The 17003-nt window shown below is 41.8% G+C and overlaps 1 protein-coding gene across 3 annotated transcripts in view; it reads left to right on the forward strand.

Annotated features, from left to right (window-relative positions):
* Positions 1-17003, forward strand: part of LOC140385610 (RNA-binding Raly-like protein) — a 1446698-nt gene that overhangs the window by 145296 nt on the left and 1284399 nt on the right. For 2 of the 3 annotated variants that reach the window (XM_072467935.1, XM_072467934.1), the window contains exon 2: positions 11665-11877. The exons of the other annotated variant lie outside the window; for it this stretch is intronic. The gene's annotated coding sequence lies outside the window, so the exon portion shown is untranslated. The remainder of the gene's footprint in view (positions 1-11664; positions 11878-17003) is intronic. 3 annotated transcript variants of the gene reach the window in all.

Raw genomic sequence — 17003 nt, forward strand, 5'->3', positions numbered from 1 at the left:
GGAACTGATGGCAAATGGCATAGAATAATCGGCAGCTCGACACCTTGCCGGGATCTTATTGTTACCCAGAAACAAACCTGCTGTAATGTAGTCTTCGCGAGAGAGAGGAGAACACAAGTGAGCATTTTTGACATCCAGTTGCCTCATAATTATTCAGGTCTCCCTTTAGTTGGCCTAATATGCTGACATTGACCTCCATCCACCTGAAAAGGCACTCCTCCCACCTCGAGGGATCTCTCTGATTGATTAATTATGTGGCCAGGGACAGTTGAGAAAAATGGTGTACGTCATATTTCTAAGTTGCCACATCACGTTCTACCCTCCCCCTGTTAGCCAACAGCTCCCCCCTCCCCACCTTACCCTGGACTATATCAACATCCACCTCCACAGGCCTTTCTCCCCTCAGAGCTGACAGTTGTTGGCATCCCAATGCGTATTCTCACCCTGCCCCCTCTTACTATTCGAGACACTTTTCTTGTCACCCTCTGTGAGGCACTTAATGAGACTTTCACCTACCACACTGTCATCCTACCGCATCTCACTCTCCCCTCTGACTGTGACTCTTCCCTCCTATCACCAGTACCCTGGGATCTCCCCCCAGGATCTCACTGTTGACACTACTGACCCCATCCTCGAAGATACTGACCCCACCCCCTCCCAATATTTGCCACACATTCCCCCTCCCCACCCTCCTTCTCCAAACACACTCCACACTCTTTCCCTGCAGGTTTCCTTCCCCTCTCCAACTTTGGTGCAATGTTTGCTTAAGCCACCCAAGTGAAGTTATGAGAGGTCCCTAAGAATGAGAAAGCAACATCTATGGACCTCAATGTCATGGAAGATTGAAGCTCACCAGATGCACTTATGAGACACTGATAAAAAAGGTAAAATCAAATGGGATCCAGGCTAAGGTGGCAAGTTGGATCCAAAACTAGCTTAGTGGTAGGAGACAGAGGGTGGTGGTAGAAGGCTTGTTGTGTCACTGGAGGCTGATATCCAGTCGCGTGCCACAGGGATCAGTGCTCACAACAAGCGAGTACTCAATGAATGGCAGTACATGAAGAAGTTCAGCAGACCAGAACGATCTTGGGGTGCTTGTCCACAGATCCCTGAAGGCAGCAGAACACGTTAACAGGGTAATTAAGAAGGCATACGGGACACTTGCCTTTATCAGTCGTGGCATAGATTATAAAGAGGCTATGTTGGAGCTGTACAGGACTGGTTAGGTCACACAGCTGGTGTCCTGTGTTCAGTTTTGGTCATTGCACTAAAGGAAGGATGTGATTACACTAGAGAGGGTGGAGAGGAGATTCACCAGGATGTTTCCTTGGATTGAGCATTTTAGCTACGAAGAGAGGCTGGATAAGCTCAGGTTGTTCTCTTCGGAGCAGAGAAGGCTGAGAGGGGACCTGATTGACGTATATAAGATTGAGGGGCATGGACAGGGTGGATAGAAAGCTGCTGTTCCCCTTAGTTGAAGAGTCAATAACAACAAGGTGGGCCTAACTTTAAGGTGAAATGCAAAAGGATTAGAGGGGATTTGAGGATGGCGGGAATCTGGAATGCATGGCCTGGGAGGGTAGAGAGACAGGAAACCTCACGATCTTTAATAAGTACTTGGATGAGCACTTGACATGTCATAGCATTCAAGGCTATGGGCCAAGTGCTGGGAAGTGGCATTAGTGTAGATTAGAGTAGTTTTCTTTTGTCGATGCAGGTTTGATAAGGCCCTGGGCCTCTTCTGCACTGTATGATTCTATACTGTCGTAAAACTAAAAATTCTAAATTCTAGTTGGTGGGAAACTTAATTTGGATGGCAAATTGAATTCCAACGCACCTTGAAAGTTGGGACAACAAAATTCTGACAGTTTATCCTGTTGTCAGAACACAAATGTTTTGACAAGTAAAGTGCCGTGGCTCATTACAATTCCTGTTGCTGGTGATAGAATAAAATTCAGCCGTGCTATTTTTAAATTCTCTACCTGTTTTTCAGATCCCTCCATGCTTTGGTCTCCCTAGAACTGTAATCTCCTCAAGGCCGACAACCCTTTGAGGTACATTAAATCCTTAGTTTAAGCTGCCCTGCTTTTTTTGTTTTAACATGATTTATTTTCTGATTTGCGTTACCAATTTCAATTTTATGTTATCTGCACTCTGGGCATGAACTAGAGGCCAGCCTCCACCATGTTCTGATATTGGATCCACCACTGCCATCACCAGAGGCAGTCGGGAGAGCGAGGATGCCTGAGATCTGGGAGCAGGAGCGCAGTTCAAGACAGGAAGCTGTCGTCCGCAGGTTGAGTGATAATGTGAGAATAACCCTGAGGGACGGTGTGGGGGGAGGGAGGAAGGAAGTGCCTCTCGGCTCCATCTACCACAACCGCCCACCTGGCTCCATTCACAGCCTCCCCACTTGGCTCCAACCAACCTGCCCTGACCCAAGCCCCACATCCAGCTTCATCCATGGCATTCTTTCCATCCCACCTTCCCACTGTCCATAACCCCCGCCACCAACCCCCCCCCCCCCCCACCCACACACACACCATTGCTCCACACATGGCCCCCTTTTGCGCTCTGGCTCCAAAGTAGCACAGTGCCATCCTAGCATCTGTTTTATCTCTAGTCTGCTGACAGTGTGTAACATAGGCTGTGGGAGTCAAGTACTGCTGCTAATTAATTTCAGCAATTTTTTACATGAGCCTGTCTGCTTTAACACAGAAGAAATATTTGCCTCATTAGTAAATCATTTGTGTTTTATTTGCTACAACTACCATTATTTTTGTACTGTATATTTGAGTAGGAATTACTCCTTTTAGTTTGTGCTAAGGTATGACTCCTTTTATCTGCAGCTTTGAAGGCCCCTTAGATCATTGTTCTGTTATGTGTTGTGATCATTCTTTACTTTGGTCTCACTGAGTTCCATTTCCCTTGTTCCTAATTGTAGATACTCAATTTGAGAATTGAGTAGTGTCATGTGAGGGTACCTTTAAGAAATGGGTGTTTATCAGTGATGTCAGAGTGTGGGTGCTGTTGGGCTGTCTGTCAGCTTTTTACTTTCATTTTAGGCTGTTTGCTGCAGGGTGTGTTTTAGTTTGTTTTCCGTGTTGGAGCTGAAGCCAGACAAAGCAGGTGTGCTGTTAATCTCTCTGCCATGAAAAGACTATTTCTTGATCATTTGGTGAATTCAGAATTATAAATATTTTCAGTAGTGAATGTAAACCTGATGTGCTTCTGTTAAAAGGTATTTCTTTTGTCTTCTGGATGTTGTTTGGGAAGCTATTATGGATTACTTAGTGTTGTATTCTTTGGGGGTTATATTTGAATCGATGGTTGCTAAGATGTTCACTGTATGTTTTAAAAAGGTTAACTTAAGTTCATAGAATAAACATTGTTTTGCTTAAAAAAATACTTTTTCATTTCTGCTGTACCACATCTGTAGAGTGGGCCGTGTGCTCCCCATACCACAATCTATTAAAAGTTGTGGGTCAGGTGAACTCCATGATACACTTTGGGGTTCTCTAAACCCTGGCCCATAACAAATTGGGGGCTTGTCCGGGATAAAAGTCTATCTATTGGATTGGCTTAGTGAACTTACAGACAGTGAGGGGTGAGCATGTTGTGGTTGATTATCAGGTGTGGTATTCTAGTTTAAGTGGGGAGTGTGTTGTGGACAATGGCTCTTTCAGAGGCTCTGAAGTTTTTGGGGGTGGAGACAGTCACACACAGTACCTTATGGACAGAGACTAAAAGCAGACTGTTAGATTTGGCAAAAACATTGCAGTTAACATTACCTGACAAAATGCGAAAAGATGAGGTAATTATGGTAGTGGCTAAGCATTTAAAGTTGCCTGAGATACAGTTTGACTCATTGGAAATGGCAAAAATTCAGTTACAAATTAAACAAATGGAACATGAGAAAGAATTAAAGCAGCTTGAATACAAAAGAGAGGAAAAAGAAAGGGAGAGAGGGGCAAAAGAAAAGGAAAGGGAGAGAGCGGCAAAAGAAAGAGAAAGAGATAGAGAGGAAAAAGAAAGAGAGAGAGAAGAAAAAGAAAAGGAGAGAGAAGAAAGGAGAAAAGAAAGAATAGCGCTAGCAGAACAAAAAGAAAGAGAAAGGGAGATGTAGATCAGGGAAAAAGATAAAGAGAGAGAGTTTGAACTTCAGAAAATGGCCTTGAAACATGACAGTCAGTTAAAATTGGCAGACGTAAAGGGAAATGTACAGTTTGAGGATAGTGATGAGGATAGTGAGAAAGAGCGTCAAAGTCGAAGGCTTGGTGGGAATCTATTTAAATATTTCCAAGCATTGCCAAGGTTTGATGAGAAGGAGGTAGAAGCATTTTTCATTTCATTTGAGAAGGTAGCTAAACAAATGAAATGGCCACAGGGCATGTGGGTATTACCGATTCAAACAAAGCTGGTAGGTAGGGCTAGTGAAGTGTTTGCATCACTACAGGAGGAGGTATCTGGGACGTATGAGGAGGTGAAAAAAATCCATCTTAGGTGCATATGAACTAGTGCCTGAAGCCTACATACAAAGGTTTAGAAATTTAAGGAAAGAATTTGATCAAACATACATGGAATTTGAAAGGCTCAAACAGAGTAATTTTAATAGATGGATAAGGGCTTTGAAAATAGACCAAACGTATGAAGCTCTCAGAGAAATTATGCTTTTGGAGGTGTTTAAACATTGAATTCCTGATCTAGTGAGAACTCAAATGGAAGAGGAGAGGGTTAAAACTGCGGGGTTAGCAGCAGAAATGGCAGATGATTATGAATTAGTTCATAAATCAAGCCTTGGTTTCCGACATCAGTTTCAGCCTGTGAGGGATAGAAACTGGGGACATGAGAAATACTCAAGTGGTAAAAGTAAAAGTGATCTGATGGGAGATAATAAGGAGAGTGTACATCAGATTAAAAAAAGAAATCCAGGTGGGTGGAAGAGACATGAAAAGTTTCAAATGTTTTAACTGTAATAAACTAGGCCATGTAAAGTCACAGTGTTGGTGGTTGAAGAAAAGCACTGGGAAGGCTGATGTGGTAAAACAGGATAAGACAGTGGGGTTTGTTAAAGTGGTAAAGGAAAGCCCAAGTGAAGCGAATGAGGTGCAAAATATTGTACAGCCTGATCAAGAGGTGATTGATAAAAAGGTGCCATATCTCTTTAAAGAATTTACTTGTGTGGGTAAAGTTTACTCATGTGTATCAGGAGGAGCAGGTAAAGAAGTCACAATTTTAAGAGATACGGGAGTTAGTCAATCTTTAATGGTAAGATATGAGGAGTTATGTAGTTTGGGAAGAATGTTGCCAGAAAAGGTGGCAATATGTGGAATTCAGGGTGAGAGGAGTAGTGTTCAATTATATAAGGTAAGGCTGGAAAGTCCAGTGATGTGTGGTGAAGTGGTAGTAGGAGTAACAGAGAAACTATCTTGTCCAGGAATACAGTTTATCTTTGGTAATGATATAGCTGGATCGCAGGTGGGAGTGATGCCTACGGTGGTTGATAAGCCAGTGGAAAATCAGTCAACTGAAGTATAGAAGGACGAATATCTTGGGATTTTTCTGGATTGTGTAGTAACAAGGTCGCAAAGTCACAGGTTAAGACAAGAGGAGTAATCAGAGAGTGAAGATAAAGGTGAAGTGCAATTATCAGAAATTATTTTTGATCAGATGGTTGGAAAAGAACAGGTGGAGGATGAGGCGGATATTTTTAGTCCAGGAAAATTGGCAGAGTTACAACAGAAAGACGTAGAAATAAAACGGATGTCACAGAAAGCATACACGGAAGAGGAATCTGTGTGTATACCAGAGTGTTATTACCGTAAAAGTGATGTCTTGATGAGGAAATGGAGACCTTTACATATGCAGGCGGATGAAAAGTGGGTAGAAGTTCATCAAGTAGTATTGCCGGTAGGGTATAGAAAAGAGGTGTTGCGAGTTGCACATAAGGTCCCAGTGGGATGTCACTTGGGAATAAGGAAAACTCAAGCTAAAATCCAGAAAGATTTTTATTGGCCGGATGACATAAAGATGTAGTTAAATTTTGTCAATCATGTCACACATGTGAAGTGATAGGGAAACCTCACGCAGTGATAAAACCAGCACCCTTAATACCCATTCCAGCATTTGAGGAACCTTTTACACGTGACCTAATTGATTGCGTAGGACCACTTCCTAAAATGAAAAGTGGGAATCAATATCTTTTGACTATAATGGATGCATCTACTAGGTTTCCAGAGGCCATTCCAGTAGGTAATATTACAGCTAAAAAAGATTGTGGAGGAGTTACTTAAATTCTTTACTAGATATGGACTACCCACAGAAATACAATCAGATCAAGGATCAAATTTTACCTCAAGGTTATTCAAAGAAGTTATGGATAGCTTTGGAATAAAACAATTTAAATCAACTGCATACCATCCAGAATCGCAGGGAGCGTTAGAAAGGAGGCTTCAGACATTAAAGACAATGTTGAGGGCTTATTTTCAAGATTATCCAGAGGATTGGGATAAAGGAATTCCATTCGTACTGTTTGCAATTAGGGATGCACCTAATGAGTCAACCAAATTCAGATCTTTTGAACTAATTTTTGGTCATGAGATAGGAGGACCGCTTAAATTGATGAAGGAAAAATTGGTGAGTGAGAAATCGGAACTTACATTATTGGATTACGTGTCAAATTTTAGGGAATGATTAAATAGAGCAGATGAATTGGCTAGACAACATTTAAAAGTTGCACAAAATGTGAAGAAACGGATAGCGGACAAGAAATCCAAAGTTCGTAGTTTTGCCAGTGGAGATAGAGTTTTAGTATTGTTACCAGTGGTAGGTGAACCTTTAAAAGCAAGGTTTTGTGGACCTTATCAGATTGAAAGGAAATTAAGTGAGGTGAATTATGTGGTAAAAACACCAGATAGAAGGAAGACTCACCGAGTGTGTCACGTGAATATGCTTAAAAGGTACCTTGAAAGGGAAGGAGAGAAAAAGGAGGAGGTTTTAATGATTCTAACTCAAAGTGACGAACCAAATCCAGATGACTTGGAATTTCACATATCTCAAATTAAATTGGAAAACGAGGATGTTCTTAAAAATTGGGGTAAATTGTTGAGTTACCTTCCAGCGGAAAAACGAACTGACCTGAAAGAGTTATTGATATCACGTGGGCAAGTTTATAGAGAAATTGGGAAGTACTAAAATGGGTATACAAGATGTAGATGTGGGAAATGCTGTTCCTATCAAACAACATCCATATTGACTTAACCCTTTAAAATTGGCATAGGTTAACAAAGAGATTGAGAGGATGCTTAAAAATGGCATAATTGAAGTGAGTTGCAGCCAGTGGAACTCACCCATAGTGATCGTAACTAAACTGGACAGTACCCAATGTTTGTGTGTAGACTATAGAAAGGTTAATGCAGTTACAAGAACGGACTCTTATCCTATCCCACGTTTGAAGTTTTGCATTGAGAAAGTGAGACAATCAGCTTTTATTTCCAAAGTGGATTTACTTAAAGGTTACTGGCAGGTACCTTTATGCGAAAGGGCGAAGGAGATCTCAGCTTTTGTGACTCCAGATGGTATATACCAAATCAAAGTTATGCCATTTGGCATGAAAAACGCCCCAGCCACATGAAATGAAATGAAATGAAAATCACTTATTGTCACAAGTAGGCTTCAAATGAAGTTACTGTGAAAAGCCCCGAGTCGCCACATTCCGGCGCCTGTTCGGGGAGGCTGATACGGGAATTGAACCGTGCTGCTGGCTTGCTTTGGTCTGCTTTCAAAACCAGTGATTTAGCCCTGTGCTAAACAGCCCCTAAATTATTGAAAATCACTTATTGTCACAAGTAGGCTTCAAATGAAATTACTGTGAAAAGCCCCTATTTGCCACATTCTGGAACCTGTTCGGGGAGGCTGGTACGGGAATTGAACCATGCTGCTGGCCTGCCTTGGTCTGCTTTAAAAGCCAGCTCTTTAGCCTTGTGCTAAACCAGCCCCTTGGTTAACTCAGTTTCAACGGTTAACTAACAAAGTCGTTTCAGGATTACCCAATTGTGGGGCATACATCGACGATCTGGTAATTTTCAGCCAGACATGGAAAGAACATTTGAAACATCTGATGGAGTTATTCGATCGACTTCAGGAGGCAGGTTTGGTGATAAACCTAGCCAAAAATGAATTTGGAAAAGCCCAAGTCACTTTCCTTGGCCATATAATCGGACAGGGTCGAATGGTCACATGGGATGTGAAACCAACAGTTATTGAGGAGTTTTCAATACCCTCAAGACGAAGGGAAATAATACGATTTCTTGGCGTGAGTGGGTTTGATCGAACATTTGTTAAAAATGTTTGTAGCGTGATTGCTCCACTGATAGACTTGCTGAAGAAACGTCCGAAACTTCAGTGGACAGTGGAGTGTCAACAGGCATTTGACTGCCTGAAAGCTGTGATAACCAATGCTCCTGTGTTGGATAATTACAAGGGACTCTGTGACCAGATTGAACTAAAGTATCTGACTTTAAAGAGGAATGCCGAGGCATAGAGAAATGGATGGATTGTGCAGAGACCTTCTTGTTCAAAGAGACTGTCAACTGAAAAAGATTTCTCATAATGGACTATATTATTATATCTGTTTGCGTGTGTTCTTTTTTGAAACAAAATATATTTACTGTGTACATTTCTTAAAGGGTAGTGATAAGGTGAAAAATGAAACCATCTTGAAGTTGATGGGGTTTTTTTTCTTGGGGGGAGGTGTCATGTGAGAGTACCTTTAAGAAATGGGTGTTTATCAGTGATGTCAGAGTGTGGGTGGAGCTGGGCTGTCTGTCAGCCTTTTACTTTTGTTTTAGGCTGTTTGCTGCAGGGTGTGTTTTAGTTTCGTTTTCAGAGTTGGAGCCGAAGCCAGATAATGCAGGTGTACTGTTGATCTCTCTGCCATGAAAAGACTATCTCTTGATCATTTGGTCAATTCGGAATTTTAAATGTTTTCAGTAGTGAGTTTAAACCTGATGTGCTTCTGTTAAACGGTATTTCTTTTGTCTTCTGGGTGTTGTTTGGGAAGTTATTACGGATTCCTTAGTGTTGTATTCTTTGGGGGTTGTATTTGAATTGATGTTTGCTAAGATGTTCACTCTACGTTTTAAAAACGTTAACTTGAGTTCATAGAATAAACATCGTTTTGCTTCAAAAAATAATTTTCCATTTCTGCTGTACCACACCTGTAGAGTGGGCCGTGTGCTCCCCATACCACAATCTATTAAAAGTTGTTGGTCAGGTGAACTCCATGATACACTTTGGGGTTCTCTAAACCCTGGCCCATAACAGTAGTAAAGAATAATTCAGTCAGCATCTGGCCAGCTATTGCCATCACCATGAAGTTACAAGGTTGCCAGTTTTTTCGCGGCAGGCCACTGGGTATATGTATACACACAACCTGACCATCCCTTTTACTTTCAGTGGATCCAGAGAGCCCACCCCTTTATTCCTCCCCTTTACGTCCATCACTTTCTTGGTCTATTTTTTTCTCTTTTCTGCCTCTTACTCCCAGATTCTTAATTTTCCTCTTTCTCTGCTTGCTGTTTTATTCACCTTCTCCACACTCTGCCTTTGTTCAGACCCTTCCCCTTTATATTCTGTATCCACTTGTCATCCTTTTATTCCATTTCCCCAGTGTTCTTGTTTTGTCTGCCTCGTCTTCTCTCACTCCTAGCATTTGCCCTCTTTTTCTCCCTACACCTTCCATTTTCTCTTACTGTACTTTGAGGTAACAGAGAGGGTTACTGAGGGTAGTATACAGATAATACGTGGACTTCAAATCCTGTAACTCCCTCCATAACTGCACTGTCGGTGAATCTACATTGCAATTAATTTGGCAGCATAGTGGTCAGTACTGTTACTTCTCAGCTCCAGGGTTCCAGGTTCAATTCAAGGCTTGGATCACTGTCTGTGTGGAGTCTGCATGTTCTCCCTGTGTCTGCGTGGGTTTCCTCCGGATGCCGGTCCGGTTTCCTCCCAAAAGTCCCGAAAGACATGCTGTTCGGTAATTTGGACAATCTGAATTCTTCCCCTGTGTACCCGAACAGGCGCTGAAATTTGGCGACTAGGAGCTTTTCACAGTAACTTCATTGCAATGTTAATGTAAGCCTACTTGTGATAATAAAGATTATTATTATTATTCAAGAAAGTAGCTCATCACCACCTTATCAAGGACAATTAGAAATGGGTAATAAATGCTGGCCAGCCAGCGACACCCACATCCCATGAATGAATTCAAAAGGAAATACATTTGGTATAGTGCCACACAGCAATGTTGAAGGGCTGGATTCTTCCGCCACAAGAATGCCACGGCAAGACGCCGACAATGGAGAAAACCATCGATCTTGGGCGGGATTCTCCGGTCACCAGGTGGACCGGGGAATCATGCCTGAAGTCCATGGGGTAAAAGGGACAAAGGCAAGATGGAAAGGAAGTTGGTTGAGTGAGAGAATACAGAGAACACGATTTAACTAAATGGGGAAAAAGTCCCAAAGCGAGCATGTTTAACCACGTGTTCCTAGTGCTCGCAGTGCCGAGGATCACAACGCTATCTAACATCACTCGGATTAGATATGGAGCCTCAGCGGGGAATGTGCAGCCGAGGATGCACACATCCCCATTTTCTGCACTGAGGTGTTCCGCTCACCGGAACTCCTCAGTGTAGTGAGCGATCGGGACAGCATTTTCAAATTTCTGGAGCCACCAATGCGACCCCCGCACCCACCCCCCCCCACCACCCCCCCACCTTGCCAAGCCCCAACCCAATATGGGGGGCCCCCAGCGCGATCGCCGCCATGCAAAAAATACCATCTTGGCACCTTAACAGTGCCAACCTGGTACCCTGGCAGTCCCACTGCAGCTGGTAGTGCCACCTGGGCACCTTGGCAATGCCAGGATGTGGGATTGGGATTGTTGTTGCAGAGAGCCAGCATAGGCATGTCTGTGCTGTAACCATTCTATGATTATTTTTCAAATCCTCTTTTCCCTTCGCCCTTTGTATTCTCTGTCTCCATATGCTGTGATCTTTCTCATATCTTTTTGTTCTTTCTCTGCTTCTTATTCTCTTTCACTCGACACTTTTGTTCTCTTCCCCCACACTAGACCTCACCATCTTTTGTTTGTTCTGTTTCCCCTCTTTCCCCCTTTTGATCTTGCTATCCTCCCTTGCCTGTTGTCTCTCACTTTTCCCTTTCATTCCTTGTCCTCTTGTTAGTTTGCTCTTCTCTGCATCCTCTTCTCAATGACCTACTCTATTCTTTTCTTTCTCTCAGACTTTTACCACGTTTGCCTTTTCACTGTGTTGCCACCTTTTGTTCTCATCTTCTTCTCTTGCTGTTTTTTTGTGTTCTCCATAGTATTTGTTTTATAACAACACTGATCAGGAACTGATTGGACATATGTGAAACCGGGACAATTCCCAAGTGCCCTGTAAATGGTTCCAGAATGTATTATCCCCTTTCCTCCATGGGAATCCCACAGCTTTCAGGGAGCCAGTCCGCCTCTGTGACTGACTACCTGTTTGTTCCGGAACAGTCCATGATCTTTATAAATTGCATAATGCTGTTCAGCTATGAAAACCCTCATTTCTAGTTTTTGGATGAGTAAACAACACCCTTCCCTCTCTCCTAGGAATACGCATTGTAACAGAAATTAAGAATTTGAAACAACAGTTTAACCTATCCAAATGGACGCCTGCAAATAGTGGACATTTACTGACAGTCCCAAATAATTTGTGCCATAATATACAATCTTCCCCTTGAAACCACGGACACTTACAAGTTACGAACTACAGACAACTTTCAAATCACCAAGTGCATTTGCAACTGGAAATATTGCATTCAGGTAAGAGTGTGGCGGCAATGGGTGAAAAATAACTGACTTTTGTTTTTACGGAGATTTATTTACCAAAGACCTATAGTGGCAGAGAAACACTTCTACAACTGAATGCTTGTACAATAGAGGAAGAGAAGACATTTTCTGCCATTACAGATGCTGCATAAAGAACTCCCACATTCCACAAAATAACCAGTCCCGTTGGTAAATGGACCATGGATCTCTCGGGTGCCACTTTGATATTATTTCCATTATGATCATTAGATTAAATTCTTGCTGCGGTTCACACTTATTCTCCTCCCACCCCAGCCCAAATAACACTCCTCCATCTCCATGATGCAATCTGAATCCATCAGAGAGAGCCATGACCATACTGAGCACAGTTGGAAGGGAATGGAAGGGTTCAGTCATTCATCAGGGGTCTAATATGGAGTGCCCTCAGTGCTGGGGGACTCTGAAGTCAGAAGCATGGGATGAGGGGTTGCTCTGCAAACAGGTGAGGTAAGAGATTGGGAATGGGGTCTTTGGGAGCAAAGGAGAAAGGGAATAGCGTTGGGTTTTGACCATGGGGGAAGGGTGAGCAACATCTATCTATGTAGAACCAGCAGCAGATGCAATAACACAAGAGTGGGAACAGTAGTTACATGTAAAAACAGACGGCAGGGAGAAGAAGAATGTTCTTCCGAGGGCTATCAGACAGCAGGATCCGTCATCACATTTGGCTACTGAGATAATATTTAATCTGTAAAGGAAGCAGATAAATATGTGAAGGAAAAATATGCCAGGATCTTGAGATGTGGAGGGAGGATTACAAGAGGGCCACATCTGAAGGCTTCTCTTGTGCTATTGGACGTGATCCAGCAAAAAAAAAATCTGTTCTAGGCGGCATTAGAGGGGTCATTCCCAGCGCTTGTAGTGCCAGGAACGACCCCTCTATCTAACGGTACTCTTTTTGGGGGGGCGGCCTCGATGGGGAAACCGTGCCAAGGTTGCACTCAGTCGTATTTCCTGCACTGAAGGAAGAGATCAGAGTGCCATTTTTACGTGTTTCCTTGATCTCTCAACCTCCCGACGTGAACCATAGACCTCCCCCAATGCCCCAGCTTACCAGTTGGGGGGTGCTCAGGCCCCCCCCCCCTCCAATACAGACAGGGCATCCCCAGGCCTGATCCCCTGTGTGAGCAAAATGCCACCAAGGCACCTGGGCACTGTCAGGGTGCCCAGATGGCACTGCCAAGCTTCCCAGGTGGTATCAGTGCCAGGGTGCCATCGTGCCCAGAAGCCAAACCACCCAGGGATCCCAATCGCCTGGGAGCCTCCCCTGAAGTGCCTTACTGCCTTGTCCCCGTTTGTGGAGACCAGTGCTAAACGGCACTTGTCTGGGGTCTCCGAGGTAAAGGGATTCAATCCCAATCCATTGGGTAGAGCCAGTGGCGAGCTGCTCACTCTAATATGCAAATTTGCCAAATATGGATCCTGCCCACAATGTGCAGGACCCAGATTGTGGCATCTCGTGAGATCCCATTTGATCACATGAGGCGTGGTGGGCCAAGCAAATCTTGCGAAAGGCCTCTCGAGAGATTTACCGTCCATAATGCACCCTGGGTCACCGCGGCCACTAGATCACGCCTAGATCATTGTTTCCTTTCCTCACCTGCTTATGAAAAAAATTATCTTGGCTCTTGGGGTTTTTCACACAACAATGCAGGCTGCCAACATAACAGGTTCCAGAATCAGGAGATCCCTCCCTCACTGGAAAGGGCCCCAGGGTAACAACGAACTGGGAAACCCAACAAGTGGAAAATACAATTTAAATTGTACCCCACTGACAGGTCTCCAGAATCAGACATGATCAGACGGGCGTCAGAAAAGGGAGATTCAGCTAATTCTGGGCTATTAGATAATTTAGTTCATTGCACATAAAATAACTTTTTTAAAAAGAACACTTGATGCAATTCCCTTAGTTGTCCCTAGTTTGCAGGTTTCACTGTCTCACAGTGGATGTGATGCTACAGAACTAGTGCAGAACAGTTGTGCCAAGCCATGCTGTGATTGGTGAAGAATCAATCTTTTGTGCATTCTATGTTGCTGTTTTAACAAACTTCTTTCTTCACAGAAAATAGCTGAAAATAACATTGTTTAACTTAATGTTTTTCCATTTGTTGGGCAAAATCCATTCATTATTTTCTGATTTTTTTTGTCCTGGTTAAACTATCTCTGTTTATGCATCCCGAACCGTGGAATGTACCAGTTATTTTTTTTTAATGTATTTTAGTACACCTGTTTATTGCCACAGCTTTAATGCAAACTTGGATATAGTAGTAAAGTAATTAAATGTGACTTGAGTTTCAAGAAAGATGGAAACAGGAACCTTGCTGATTTTGCAAAGATGTGCATTTTAATTTACTAGTTTGGAATCAAATGTTAGAAAAGGCTGCTTCTAAGAATCTGCTGAGTGTTTCTACCAAATACATTTAAGTACAAATAAATGTCTTTAAATAGACAAAGTAAAAATTACAATTTTCGAATGAGGCAAGTATTAGATTGTGGTGTGCAGCAGGACTTAATAAATTATATTTGTTAGATGTGAGTAAATTATAAGTCACACAAACTAAATCATATTCACAATATAAATTGAGTCGCTAATTTAATTTTTGATTGTCATTGGAATTTATTTTGTGTGCACAGTACTCAAGTAAAGTATTGCCAATACAATAACACCTCTTACAAACAAATGCTTACAATTTCACAGAAAATGGGGTGATATAAGAAAAGAAATTGAAAACTACTGCTTTATTGAGGTTAACTCCCACTGTGAGAGAATAATGCAGGAATTCAAGGTTAATAGATTTCTGGGTTGCGGCTACAAGTCTGCATTAGCTCTATGAAAATGTTTGTTGTTTGCAATTAAATATCAATTATTGTTGATTCACTACTACTGCTAAATGTTTTGTCATTTTTAAACATTTATTCGCAAATATTCATGGCACTTTAACATTCATTGCTGTCTAACATTAATTATGTATTGAGATCACATACACAGAATAATATGGTCAATGTATATATGTGTGTATTTGTGTATCCATAAATACATAAACATGCACATGTTACATCAAAAATTCAAGTTTTGATATGATATTATATGTGAGGTTCACAGGAAATGCTACCCTTTGTTTAAATATATCTTAGCCCTCTTGTAGCCATGGTCAACAAGAGTATAAACTAATACAAGCTTCTAGGGTAATGGTGCTTTCTTTAATAACAAAAGGTACAAAAGTATATTCCCTTCTTTTTCATTGTGGGCTGTTTAATACCATTCAATCTTCTTTGGAGAGGTGGGGATCCATGCTATTGATGTTTCTTCTATGGCATTGAATTCTTTTTTTTGTGCTCAACCAATAAGATCTATCATTCGAACGAGGAAAGTGCATCAACTGATTCTCTCCCCCCACCAAGTCGCCCACGTTATCTTTATGCTATATTTAACTTGCTGGCACTGAGATAATAAGCATCAATTTTAAATCAATTTAGGATTTAAGTAACATCAAACTGTGAGGATTGAACATGATGCAGACATGACCTTATTTCTGGTCAACAGTAGTTGCTACTCTGATGGCAAACATTTACAAGCATGTAGTTGTCCAATTTGTAAAGTGAACTTTTAAAATATTTTTAAAATACGTTATCAAATTTATTGTAGATCACTGGATCTATCTAACCAATATATTTAAATTGATACAATGCCACCTGCTTTCAGATAGAATAGGCTGAATGTTGTCTGAAACAAAATCTGTTAGGTTTTTTTCAGTGGAGAGTTTATATTGTTGCATAAATATTAGTGAGCTAATTAATATATTTCCAGTACCTCTCTGGGTTAGTTGCTGAAATTGCACTGGGTGGAAATGGCATCATGTTATGTATAGAAGCCATTTCCTGCCAGGAAAGTATTGCAAGCTGCTATATTGCAACACCTGACTCATTGGTGAGGTAGGTTACTGAAATTTCACTAAAAGTGAACTTAGCTGCAATGCATGCCACTATTGCCTTGGGCAGTAATGGCAGATACATTACCTCAGAGAGTACCAATTTTCTGTTGATGGCACTTTAGATATGAATTCATGTTGCCTGTGGTTCATCCGCAGTGAGGTACCAAGAATCAAAGTTCCACAGCGAATGATGGAGAAAGAGCAGAGAGGGCTGAGCATATATGCAGTAAGATTTATTCTTATGAATGTGCAACAAATAACTTTTTCCCGCGTCTCTCAAATTGAAAAGCAGGCTAATGTTCTTAAAATGAGAGTTAAATAATGCCGCAACATATTGGGCTGAACTGAGAAGAAAAAAATAGCAATGATTTTTGAAGGTGAAATATCTTTGGAGCACTTAGAGCTAATTTTCTAGAAAAATATCTGTCAACTTTAGGGGCGGCATGGCGGCATTGCTGCCTCACAGCACCAAGGACCTGGGTTTGATTCTGATCTTGGGTGACTGTGTGGAGTTTGCACATTCTCCCCGTGTCTGCGTGGATTTCCTCCAGGTGCTCCGGTTTCTTCCCACATAAAAGGTGTGCAAATTAGGTGGGGTTACAGAAATAGAGCAGGAGATTGGGCCTAGGTAAAATGGCCTTTGGAAGGGTCGGTGCAGACTCGATGGGCCAAATGGCCAGCTTCTGCACTGTTGGGATTCGATGATTCCATCTCTGAGGATAACAGTTGGCTAAACTATACATCCAAAATCTCTAATAGAATATCAATGTCTGCCTCTTTGATTACAACTCAACATGAAATATTAATATCACGTCTATATTCTAATTTTAGAATATGATGTATGGAGCTATTTGAGTGTGCAGTAATTAGATAATCATTGATTGCATTGGAAATTTAGATGAACACATACGATTGTCACATCAGGGTTTAGCTAGTACAATAGCATGGAGTAATACTGTGTTAATGGAGCCCTTTTGTTGTGTAAATGAATATGTTACATTTTGAGGCCAATTTCCAGAAACTTGTGGTGCAATTAATTTAAAAAACTGCCACTTTCAGCAGCCCTGACTTCAGCAGTAATGCAACAAGGCCTCTGGAAGCACTGGGACTCATCTAAGCAGATGGTTTTCATTAGCATCTATAAAGACA

The sequence above is a fragment of the Scyliorhinus torazame genome, chromosome 11 (genome assembly GCF_047496885.1).
Source record: "Scyliorhinus torazame isolate Kashiwa2021f chromosome 11, sScyTor2.1, whole genome shotgun sequence".
Classification (NCBI taxonomy): domain Eukaryota; kingdom Metazoa; phylum Chordata; class Chondrichthyes; order Carcharhiniformes; family Scyliorhinidae; genus Scyliorhinus; species Scyliorhinus torazame.